The sequence below is a fragment of the Triticum dicoccoides genome, chromosome 3B (assembly GCF_002162155.2).
Source record: "Triticum dicoccoides isolate Atlit2015 ecotype Zavitan chromosome 3B, WEW_v2.0, whole genome shotgun sequence".
In the NCBI taxonomy this organism is placed as follows: Eukaryota; Viridiplantae; Streptophyta; class Magnoliopsida; order Poales; family Poaceae; genus Triticum; species Triticum dicoccoides.
In genome coordinates this window covers 740,425,635-740,436,775 of record NC_041385.1, presented here as the reverse complement: position 1 = coordinate 740,436,775, position 11,141 = coordinate 740,425,635, and positions in this window count along the sequence as shown.

Below are 11,141 nucleotides of genomic sequence, written 5' to 3'. Positions count from 1 at the left end.
ATGGCCTATCAAAGGACATTCATCAGCTGCAAAACTTGAAGGAGCCATGAAGACATTGGTCTTTTACATTCTCAATGGCATCAACTTCAACGCACAAGATTTCTTCATCAGGCAACTGGCTGCATCTAGATCTGACCTCTTCGGACTGAAATTCTATCCTCCATGGGTCATGCGCCTCATCAAGCGACACTCTACTGTCAACTATCAACCTTCTGCTCGCAATCATGTGATTTTTCTACCAGAGGTTGATATGTCAGTTGAAGCTATATACCCTGAACCGGCCAAGAAGCCTCTTTGTCTTCAGAATGCTGAATATGAAAGCTTCACTCAGCCTATGGAAGGAGTCCAAGCTGTTACGCGTGTCTATCCGATGGCTGGAAATCTTCGTCTACCTCATCGCGCATCAACTGAAGCCACTGCGAGCACCATTGCTCAAAGGCCTCGGAAGCGCTCTCGGGTCCTCAATGACCGAGAACTTCTTGTGGCCCTGCATCAGAAGCAAGATAAACATCATTTTTGGTTCAAGCGTCAGATGAAAAGCCTCTTGGTGGATGTAAATTGCATTCGCAACCTTTCCACCAAGAATGCTTTTTTCGCTCATGAAACTTGTCGGCGATCATGGAAGAGTTTGACCCTGCTCAGTGCTGAAGTGGATCTTCAAGACGACAACTTCACTAAAAGATTCAAGTTTGACTCCACTCCTCCACGAAATGCTGTCCTACGAAGAACTCCATCTCTTGAAGACTCTGACTATTCTTCCTCCGCGGCAACTGTTAATGCCAATGTGATCGATGATGAAGACGATGCAACTTCACCGCCTCCTACCTCTGCACACATCGACACTACACCAAGTTCGTCTGCACCGCCAGCCAACAACGACAACCCTGCTGTTTCACCTACTCAGCAAGAGGACGAGTAGATGCTCTATGTCTTCAAACCTTTTTGGTCATTACTGACAAAAGGGGGAGAAGCGTATGAGTTGATAGTCTTCAAGCGGGTTCATATGGGCGGTTGCTTTATATTTGCCTAGTGCTTACAACTCTTGCTTTTGATACACTTCGTTCTTTGAGTTGTAACACTTAAACCTGATGGTCGTCTGCTACTTATTTGCGTTTCCATGTGCGATGATAACTCCCGTACTTAGATCATTCTGTAGACGTCCATTTCTCATTATGCATGTCATTTTCTTAGCCATATCATTTCATGCATGATGAATTATCTTCATAAGTTGAAGAGGATCTCCACAAGTACAACCTGCCATGTGCATTTGCATTCCAAAAGCAAATATTTATATGCACATCTTCAGGGGGAGCCCTTGCCACTTATGAAGACAATACGCTATCCTTTACAATTTCACATACTTCGTTCCCGTTGAAAACTTCAACCAGTTTGTCATCAATCACCAAAAAGGGGCAGATTGTAAGTGCATCTAGTGCCACCCCTACTTGGTTTTGGAGTATTGACGACAAAGTTGGTTGAGGGATAACGCAGGTAGTGTCCCTCATTGATTCGGTTTACCTACCGGAGATGGCCCCTAAAAATGTATGAAGACATTGAAGACAATGGTGGTGTGTGAAGATATTCACACTTAAGTCTATGACATGAGAAGACATTGAGTGAAGACTATGGAGCACCAAGACTGAGTTGTTTCGTTGTTTCCTCTTCTTCTTTGTTGAGTCATAGGAACCACCGTACTGTTAAGTGGGGTCCAAGTGAACTAAGTCAGAGTGGCTGATGTGATGCTCAACCCAAATCCTATGTCTTCGAGCGAAGACAAAGTGAGCAAATCTTATCCAGAGCTGGATGAGTCAGCTTTGCTTGTAGCCCAAGTAAAGTTGCCGTATGTGTTTGAAATCTGACGGTTGGAACACGTGTCAGTTCCTTAGTGACCCAGGGTCATTTCGGACATATCAGGTCGGGTTGCCTTGTGGCTATAAATAGCCCACCCCCTACACCATAAATTGGTGGCTGCTCAGAGTTAGTTTACGGCTTTTGTCATTTTGAGAGCAACCCACCTCGAAGCCTTTCAGAGAGAAATCCTTGCGAGGACAAAGCCCAAACACCCAGAGCCAAAGAGTGTTAGGCATCACTGAAGTCTTTCTATCTGTGTGACCTGAAGACTTATTACACTTGATGACTGTGTATCCTCCAGCCGGTTAGGCGTCGCGTTCTGAGCATCCAAGAGTCATTGTGGATTGCCGGGTTAACGAAGTCTGTGAAGGTTCAGAAGTCTACCTTGAAGACTTACCAGAGTGATTGGGCGAGGACTAAGTGTCCTTAGCTCAAGGGGAATAAGGTGAAGACATGGTATTCTGAGTTGAATATCAGCCTCCCTAACCAGACGTACAGTTGTCACAGCAACTGGAACTGGTCCAACAAATCCTGTGTCTTCAACAAGTGACTGGTTCTATCTCTTCCCTCCTTTACTTTGAGTTTGTCCTCGTAAATTCATTGCTTATCTGTCTTATCTGATTGACTTCATTGCTTTACTAGTATTGTTGATTGGCTTCATACTATCTTCCATCCTGATCCTTACTACCGTGCTGCTATTAGTCTTCGTACGTTAACACTATTGCATACTTGACTATGGCTTGCTTGTTGTAGTTTATCTTCCGCTGCATATCAATTAGGTAATTTCTATTGTTTGTCTTTGAAACTTCCACGTTTTGAAGACTTGGATAAAAATCGCCTATTCACCCCCTAGTCGATAGCTAGCATTTTCAATTGTGGCATGAATATTCAGATCCATAAGATTCAGAATGAAAGTTTAATATTGACATAAAAACAATAATATTTCAAGCATACTAATAAAGCAATCATGTCTTCTGGAAATAACATGGCCAAAGAAAGTTATCCCTACAAAATCATATAGTCTTCTATGCTCCATTTTCATCACACAAAGTATTTCATCATGCACATCCCTGATGAAAAGCCAAGCAATTGTTTCATACTTTTAATGTTCTCAAGCTTTTTCATCTTTCACGCAATACATGAGCGTGAGCCATGGATATAACACTATAGATGGAATAGAATATGGTGGTTGTGGAGAAGACAAAAAGGAAGGAGATAGTCTCACATCAACAAGGCGTATCAATGGGCTATGGCGATGTCCATCAATAGATATCAATGTGAGTGAGTAGGGATTGTCATGCAATGGATGCACTAGAGCTATAAGTGTATGAAAGCTCAAAAGGAACTAAGTGGGTGTGCATCCAACTCGCTTACTCACGAAGACCTAGGGCAATTTGAGGAGGCCCATCATTGGAATATACAAGGCAAGCTCTATAATGAAAAATTCCCACTAGTATATGAAACTGAAAAAATAGGAGACTCTCTATCATGAAGATCATGGTGCTACTTTGAAGCACAAGTGTGGAAAAAGGTTAGTAACATTGTCCCTTCTGTCTTTTCTCTCATTTTTCTTTTTTTCTTTTTTTCTCTTTTTTTCCATTTTGGTGGGCTTCTTTGGCCTTTTTTTCTTTGTTCTTCTTTGGACTCTTTTTTATTTGGGATTCTTTGGCCTCTTTTATTTTTCATAAAGTCCGAAGACTCATCCCAATTTGTGAGGGAATCATAGCTTCCATCATCCTTTCCTCACTTGGGACAATGCTCTAATAATGATGATCATCACACTTTTATTTACTTACAAATGAAGAATTACAACTCGATACAGAACAAAGATATGACTCTATATGAATGCCTCTGCCGGTGTACCGGGATTTGCAATGATCAAGAGTGACATGTATAAAAAATATGACCAGTGGCTTTGCCACAAATACTATGCCAACTACATCATCATGCAAAGAAATATGACAATGATGGTGCGTGTCATAATAAATGGAATGGTGGAAGTTGCATGGCAATATTTCTTGGAATGGCAATGGAAATACCATATAATAGGTAGGTATGGTGGTTGTTTTGAGGAACGGTATATGGTGGCTTTAATGTATCGGCGAAAGTTGTGCGGTACTAGAGAGGCTAGCAATGGTGGAAGGGTGAGATTGCGTATAATCCATGGACTCAACATTAGTCATAAAGAACTCACATACTTATTGCAAAAGTCTATTAGATATCAAAACAAAGTACTACATGCATGCTCCTAGGGGGATAGATTGGTAGGAAAAGACCATCGCTCATCCCCGACCACCACTCATAAGGAAGACAATCAAAAAATAAATCATGCTCCGACTTTATCACATAACGGTTCACCATATATATGTGCGTGCTAGGGGAATTACAAGCTTTAACACAAGTATTTCTACCAATCCTGTTGGGGATATAACTACTGAGTATAAACTGCCCAGGAGGGGTCGGTTTACACTCAACTATATTGAAGCCCATGAAGACCTAGAAGATGGCGCTTTACTGATGAAGCTTAGAGGCCCAAAGCCCGAAGGCGGATTATGGCCCATAATGGTAAACCTCCATAGTTGTATAATTTGTATTTTAAGTTAGGAAAGGGGAGACCGAGCTGGACACTTGTATGAGCCGGCCTCGGGACTCCGTAAACCTACCGGGCGTCAACCTGTGTATATAAAGGGACGACCCGGCGGCGGTTCAGGGACAAGAAACAACAAGTCGAGAGCGAGGCATAGCATGTTTGCTCCTTGGCAATCCAAACCACAATAATTCCATCACAACTAGACTTAGGCTTTTACCTTCATCGAAGGGGCCATACTAGTATAAAACTCTCATGTCCTTTTCCGGTTTAACCCCTTTAAGCTAACCCGTCGCGATGGCTCCACGACTAAGTCCTTTCATGAGGACATCTGACGTGATATTCCCATGATAGTTGGCGCCCACCGTGGGGCTATCGCACGATGGTTTCGAGTTCTTGAAGGGAAGCTTTGAAGGACTCAAAGGATACGCGGTTGGCCGGATGACCAAGAGTCGTCGCGGCAAGCTCTACATCGATGATGTAGGCTGGGGCCCCGACGCCGGCTCAATCGAGTACGGGTACCGGGTCCCCTTCGGTGGAATTCACATCTTCATCGGCAAGATCGGTGAACCGGGCCCTGAGCCAGACATCTGCACCGACCTCGTCGAGACGGCTCAACGTGCGAGTCCCGCCCGGATTCAGCCCGCCATGAAGCGTGCGCTCGTAGGATGTGTCCATGGGATCGGATCTGAACCGGTGTCCGAAGGTGAGACGGCCGTTTTTTCCAATGGCGAGTCATCCACCGGTGAAATCGAGTCCCTGTACCAAGTTCATGACGGTTTGTTCGAAGGGTATTCCGATGGCACTAATATTTCGGAATTTCTTGAACCGCTAAACCGAGTCGCAATCTTCATGGCCGGTACACAGCCAACCTTGCAAAATTCTACTGTGGCGGCATTGGGTTTCGGACCAGCAGCTGGGGCAGGAGGCCCTGCGTGCGGGCTGGCTCAAGTTCTGTCCGGTTTGTTGGATGCCTGGACGACGTTATTGGCCACAACAGTTACCCCGGAGACTGAAGATCGGCATAACGCAGAGGTCACTAAGTTATGGGATCAGATAACGCAGGCCAAGGAGGACTTGGCGGTTGAGGAGACCAGGATGGCCGAGGAACGGGCTGCTTTAGATGCCCAGGCGCAGAGGATTCAGGCCGAGAATTATCGACTTTTGCTGGATCAAAACGCCTCGAATGAAGTATTGAGGAGGAGACATCAGTCTCGCTTGCCGACGGATTATAATGCAATGAACCTCTTCAGTACGCCAGGGGCAGGGACCAACAACCCGGCAGCAGTAAACCGGACTATCGTGCCGAGGACCGAAGCGCCGGATCAACCTCAGGTGATGGGTCCACCCCGACGAACAGACAACCCGCAGCGGTACATAACACCCCCGCCGGGTCACTTCTCTACCCCTTTGGATAAGATGATAGCAGCGGCATCCCGGCTGGCAGCTATTCCGATGGAGGTTGAATCGCCAGCGGCGGTTGAGACACGGCGGGCCAGGGATCTTCTTCAGACTGCTATGGTGCAGCAACAGGCTTACTCATATAGCCGAGACAGGATTCACACAACCCCCCGTCCGTGCAAATGCTATAGCGGGCATGTAGATGAATCAGAGGTGTCCAGCAGTGCGTGGCGCCGTAATGTCCCTCAAGGACCCAATCCGGCGCACGGTGAGGTGAATGCTCAGGACGTGGTGGATAATGGCAGAGCACGAAGGGAGGCCGCTTTAGCAGCACAATATGCGGGTTGTTATCAACCCGCCCCGGTTCAGCCAGCAGCGTCAGTAGACCGAGGCACCGGGCTTGCCTTCAGTTCCTGGGGAGCGCCGTGTCTCATTCTGGCTCTCCGTAATGTGCGACTGCCCAAGGATTTCAAGGGTCCACATAAGGTGCCTAATTATACCGCCGATCAATCACTGAGGCGTGGGTTGAAAGTTATGAGATGGCGATGGAGATGCTGGATGTGGATGAAGCGGCCTGTGCAAAATACTTCACAATGATGTTGGAAGGGACGGCCCGTACATGGTTGAAGAACCTGCCAGCTAACTCCATCGAGTGATGGGACAAATTGAAGGCCCGGTTTATAGCAAATTTCAAGGATGCATGGAAACAACCTATGTCCATTGTGGATCTGGATGCCTGTGTTCAAGGAGAGAACGAGTCAACAACTCATTGGGTGCGCCGGGTTTCAGAAGTTTGGCATTCGTCGGACTGGATTAATGCCGGCCAAGCAATCATAACACTGGAGCGTAACTGCCAGTTTAAGTCATTAAAGATGAAGTTGGGACGGCTCAAGCGCCACTGCAACGACAAGTGAACACTTATGGAAACCTTGGTCAAATATGTCGATTCTGATAATACCAAGGATCCCTATTCTGATGAAGAGAAACCGGAGAAGGGAAAGAAGAACGGCAGTGCAAAGGTACAGCAGCACAACCAAGGGGGCCATGGGAATAATGGTAAGCGCAAAGCGGATAATTCAGATTTTGTGGCTAACACTAATAGGCAGCGTCGTAAAGGTAAACCGCCCCAGCGTGGTGGCGGTATGAATCTGGAATGACTGTTAAACCAGCCCTGCCCAAAGCATGGGACCAAGGAGGTTCCAGCAACACATCTTTGGAAGGATTGTTTCATCATGAAGGAGTTCAAAAACTCTGATCTCTTCCGGTATGATCAGGGTCCGTCAGGCGGTTCAGGTCCATGTTTTCATGGTGGTGGAGTTTCAAACTCTGGATTTCAGAATAATCAGGGCAACCAGAACAACCAATGTGGCAATAACCAACAGAGTAATCAGGGGAATCACCAGCAATCAGGTTTTCAAAGTCACCCAAAGCAGTTGAGTGGGGGGCAGTATCATGTGTTCACTACTAGCTTGTGCAAGCGTGATCAGAAGCTTCACAAGAGGGCAGTTAATGCTGTTGAACTAGCAGTACCACGTTACTTGCGGTGGTCCGAGCAGCCCATTGTGTGGAGCAGAGAGGATCATCCGCCCCGGGTTGATAATCCGGGTCACCTTGCTTTAGTGGTGGCACCCCAGGTGGGAGGATATAAGTTTACTAAAGTACTGATGGATGGAGGGAGCAGTATCAACATCCTGTACTATGAGACCTTCCGTCGCATGGGATTGACAAACAAGAGTCTTAAACCATAGAACACTGTTTTTCATGGTGTAGTACCAGGTAAATCGGCATATCCTATTGGCAAGATTGCTTTGGAGGTTGTGTTTGGAGATGAGCACGATTCCAGGTCTAAAACATTGACCTTTGAAGTGGTGAAAATCCAGAGCCAATATCATGCACTATTTGGACGGCCGACTTATGCAAAGTTCATGGCAAGGCCCTGTTATATTTGTTTGTAGCTCAAGATGTCAGGTCATAAGGGGACCATCACAGTCCACGAAAGTCGTAAGATCGCTTTGGATTGCGAGGAAGGTGATGCGGCCTATGCTGAGTCGGTTTGTGCTATAGAGGAGCTGAAGTTCTATAAGGACAATGTTGATCCGGCAGACATGACCCCTCTGAAGAAGCCCACCACTGAGCATGACCCGACCCTGAAGTTCAAATCGGCAGATGAAACTAAACTTGTTGATTTTGTTCCTGGCGATTCATCCAAGCAGTTTAGCATCAGCACCAATCTGGATCCGAAATAGGAAAGCGTGCTCATCGAGTACATTCATGAGAACCGGGACATTTTTGCATGGAAACCTTCTGACATGCCAGGTGTACCGAGGGAACTCGCTGAGCACACTCTCAATATTGATCCCAAGTTTAAACCGGTCAAGCAGTTTCTTCGCCGCTTTAACGAGGAAAGACGCAAGGCAATCGGTGAGGAGGTATCCTAGCTGTTGGCTGCTAGTTTTATCATCGAAGTGTTTCACCCTGAGTGGTTGGCTAATCCGGTGCTGGTCCTTAAGAAAAGCGGCACTTGGCGGATGTGTGTGGACTACACAGATTTGAACAAGGCTTGTCCGGTAGGCCCTTTTGCTCTCCCGCGTATTGATCAGATCATTGATGCGACGGCGGGTTGTGAGCGTTTGAGTTTCTTGGATGCTTATTCAGGTTATCATTAGATCAAAATGGCAGTTAAGGACCAGGAGAAGACAACCTTCATCACTCCCTTTGGAGCCTTCTGCTATGTTTCTATGCCCTTTGGGCTCAAGAGTGCCTAGGCAACTTATCAGCGTTGTGTGTAGAATTGTCTTCACACTCAGATTGGGCGCAATGTTCATGCATATGTGGATGACATTGTAGTAAAATCCAGGAAGAAGGAGACACTAATAGATGATCTCAAGTAGACCTTTGACAATCTTCAGGTTTATAAGATGATGCTTAATCTAGACAAGTGTGTTTTGTTGTTCCGGCAGGCAAGCTTCTAGGCTTTCTGGTGTCCAACCGCGGCATTGAAGCTATCCGGAAAAGATCAAGGCGATTACATCTTTGGCTAAACCGACGTGTATTAACGATGTTCAGCGCCTGGCAGGTCGAATTGCAGCTCTAAGCCGGTTTATTAGCCGCTTGGGAGAGAAGGCGATCCCTCTATATCAGATGTTGAAGAAAACACACTTTTGTCTAGAGTGATGCGGCTGATGCAGCGTTGGAAGACTTGAAGCAGCAATTGGATGAACCGCCGGTCCTTGCTGCTCCGGTCGACAAGGAGCCCTTGTTATTGTACGTGGCTACTAATGCCCGTGCTGTTAGTGTGGCAATTGTGGTTGAGCGCAAGGAGGCTGGAAAGGAATATCCGGTTCAACGGCCGGTTTACTATATCAGTGAAGTGCTTATCGAGTCAAAGCAACGATATCCACATTGGCAGAAGCTGGTATATAGCTTTTTTATGGCGAGTCGGAAGCTCAAACAATACTTTCAAGGGCATCCCATCACGGTGGTCAGCTCTACTCCCTTGGGCGATATAATTCAGAACCAAGAAGCAACTGTCTGGGTTGCAAAGTGGGCAATTGAGCTTGGTCCACATGGGTTGAAGTATATGCCTCGAACAGCCATCAAATCTCAGGCGCTTGTTGACTTCATCAATGATTGGACCGAGTTACACGCACCAGAGGACATACCAGATAACACATACTGTACTATACACTTCGATGGATCCAGGCAATTGGAGCGCTCGGGGGCTGGAGTTGTCCTTACTTCCCCTCGAGGTGATAAAATTCGTTATGTTCTCCGGTTAATGTTTCCTTGTACTAACAATGCAGCTGAGTATGAGGCTTTACTCCATGGTCTCTGTGTGGCCAAGGAAATGAATTTAAGCCGGGTGCGATGCTTTGGAGACTCTGATCTGGTGGCCTAGCAAGTTTCTGGCACTTGGGATTCCAAGGGTCCACTCATGGCGGCTTACAGACGCGAGGTGGATATTGTAGAGGGTTACTTCAAAGTTTATCAGGTTGAGCATATTGATTAGTGCAAAAACGAAGCAACAGACGCTTTAAGCCGACTGGGATCTCAGTGTAAACCGGTACCACCCAATACCTTTTTAGATATCTTGCATAACCCGTCTGTTAAGTTGCCTACAGAGGAGGATTTAGCTGTTCCTGATTCGGAGTCCCAATTGGTCGCCACTTTACATGTAATTCCGGATTGGACGGTTCCATATTTGGCGTATATGAACCGGGGCGAGTTACCAGATGATGAAGTTCTAGCCAGACAGATAGTCCGGCGATCAAAATCCATGGTTATTCACAATGGCGAGTTACACCACTGCAACGTTTCAGGCGTATTCCATCATTGTGTTTCTCCTGAAGAAGGCCAAGATATTCTATGGGAAATCCATCAAGGGGATTGTGGTCACCATGCCGGTTCAAAGTCCCTGGTGGCTAAAGCTTTTCGTCATGGGTTCTATTGGTTGACAGCTCATGCTGATGCTGAGGATTTAGTAAAGCGGTGTAACGCTTGTCAAAAGTTTTCACGCCGAGCTCATGTTCCGGCTCAAGAGCTACGGATGATTCCCATCACTTGGCCATTTGCTACCTGGGGGCTTGATATGGTGGGACCTTTTAAGCGCTCCAAGGATAAGAAGACCCACCTGTTGGTGGCGGTTGACAAGTTCACTAAATGGGTTGAAGCGGAGCCCGTAAGCAAGTGTGACGCAGCTATGGTGGTTCAATTTCTCAAGAAGATTATCTTCCGCTTTGGCTTTCCACACAACATCATCACGGATAATGGCACAAACCTTTCTAAAGGTGAGATGGAGGACTTCTGTCAGAGAGAGCACATCCGGCTTGATATAGCATCTGTGGCGCACCCCTAGTCCAATGGTAAAGCTGAGAGAGCCAATCAAGAAATCTTGAAGGGTATCAAGCCCCGGCTCATGGTTCCTTTAAAGTGGACGCCGAGCTGTTGGGTGGAAGAATTACCTTCTGTGTTATGGAGCATCAACACCACCCCCAACAGATCAACGGGTTACACACCTTTCTTCATGGTTTACGGGGTAGAGGCGGTCCTCCCAAGTGATATTTGTCATGATTCACCCCGGGTTGCCAATTATGTTGAAGCGGACAATGAGCAAGTACGCCAGGAGGCGTTGGACCTGTTAGATGAAAAACGAAACATGGCCTTGGCTCTTTCGGTGGTTTATCAGCAAGACCTGCGGCGTTATCACAGCCGCGGGGTTAAAACAAGAACCTTTCAAGAAGGCGACTTGGTGCTCCGGCTCATCCAGGATCAGACCGATATGCACAAGTTATCCCCACCTTGG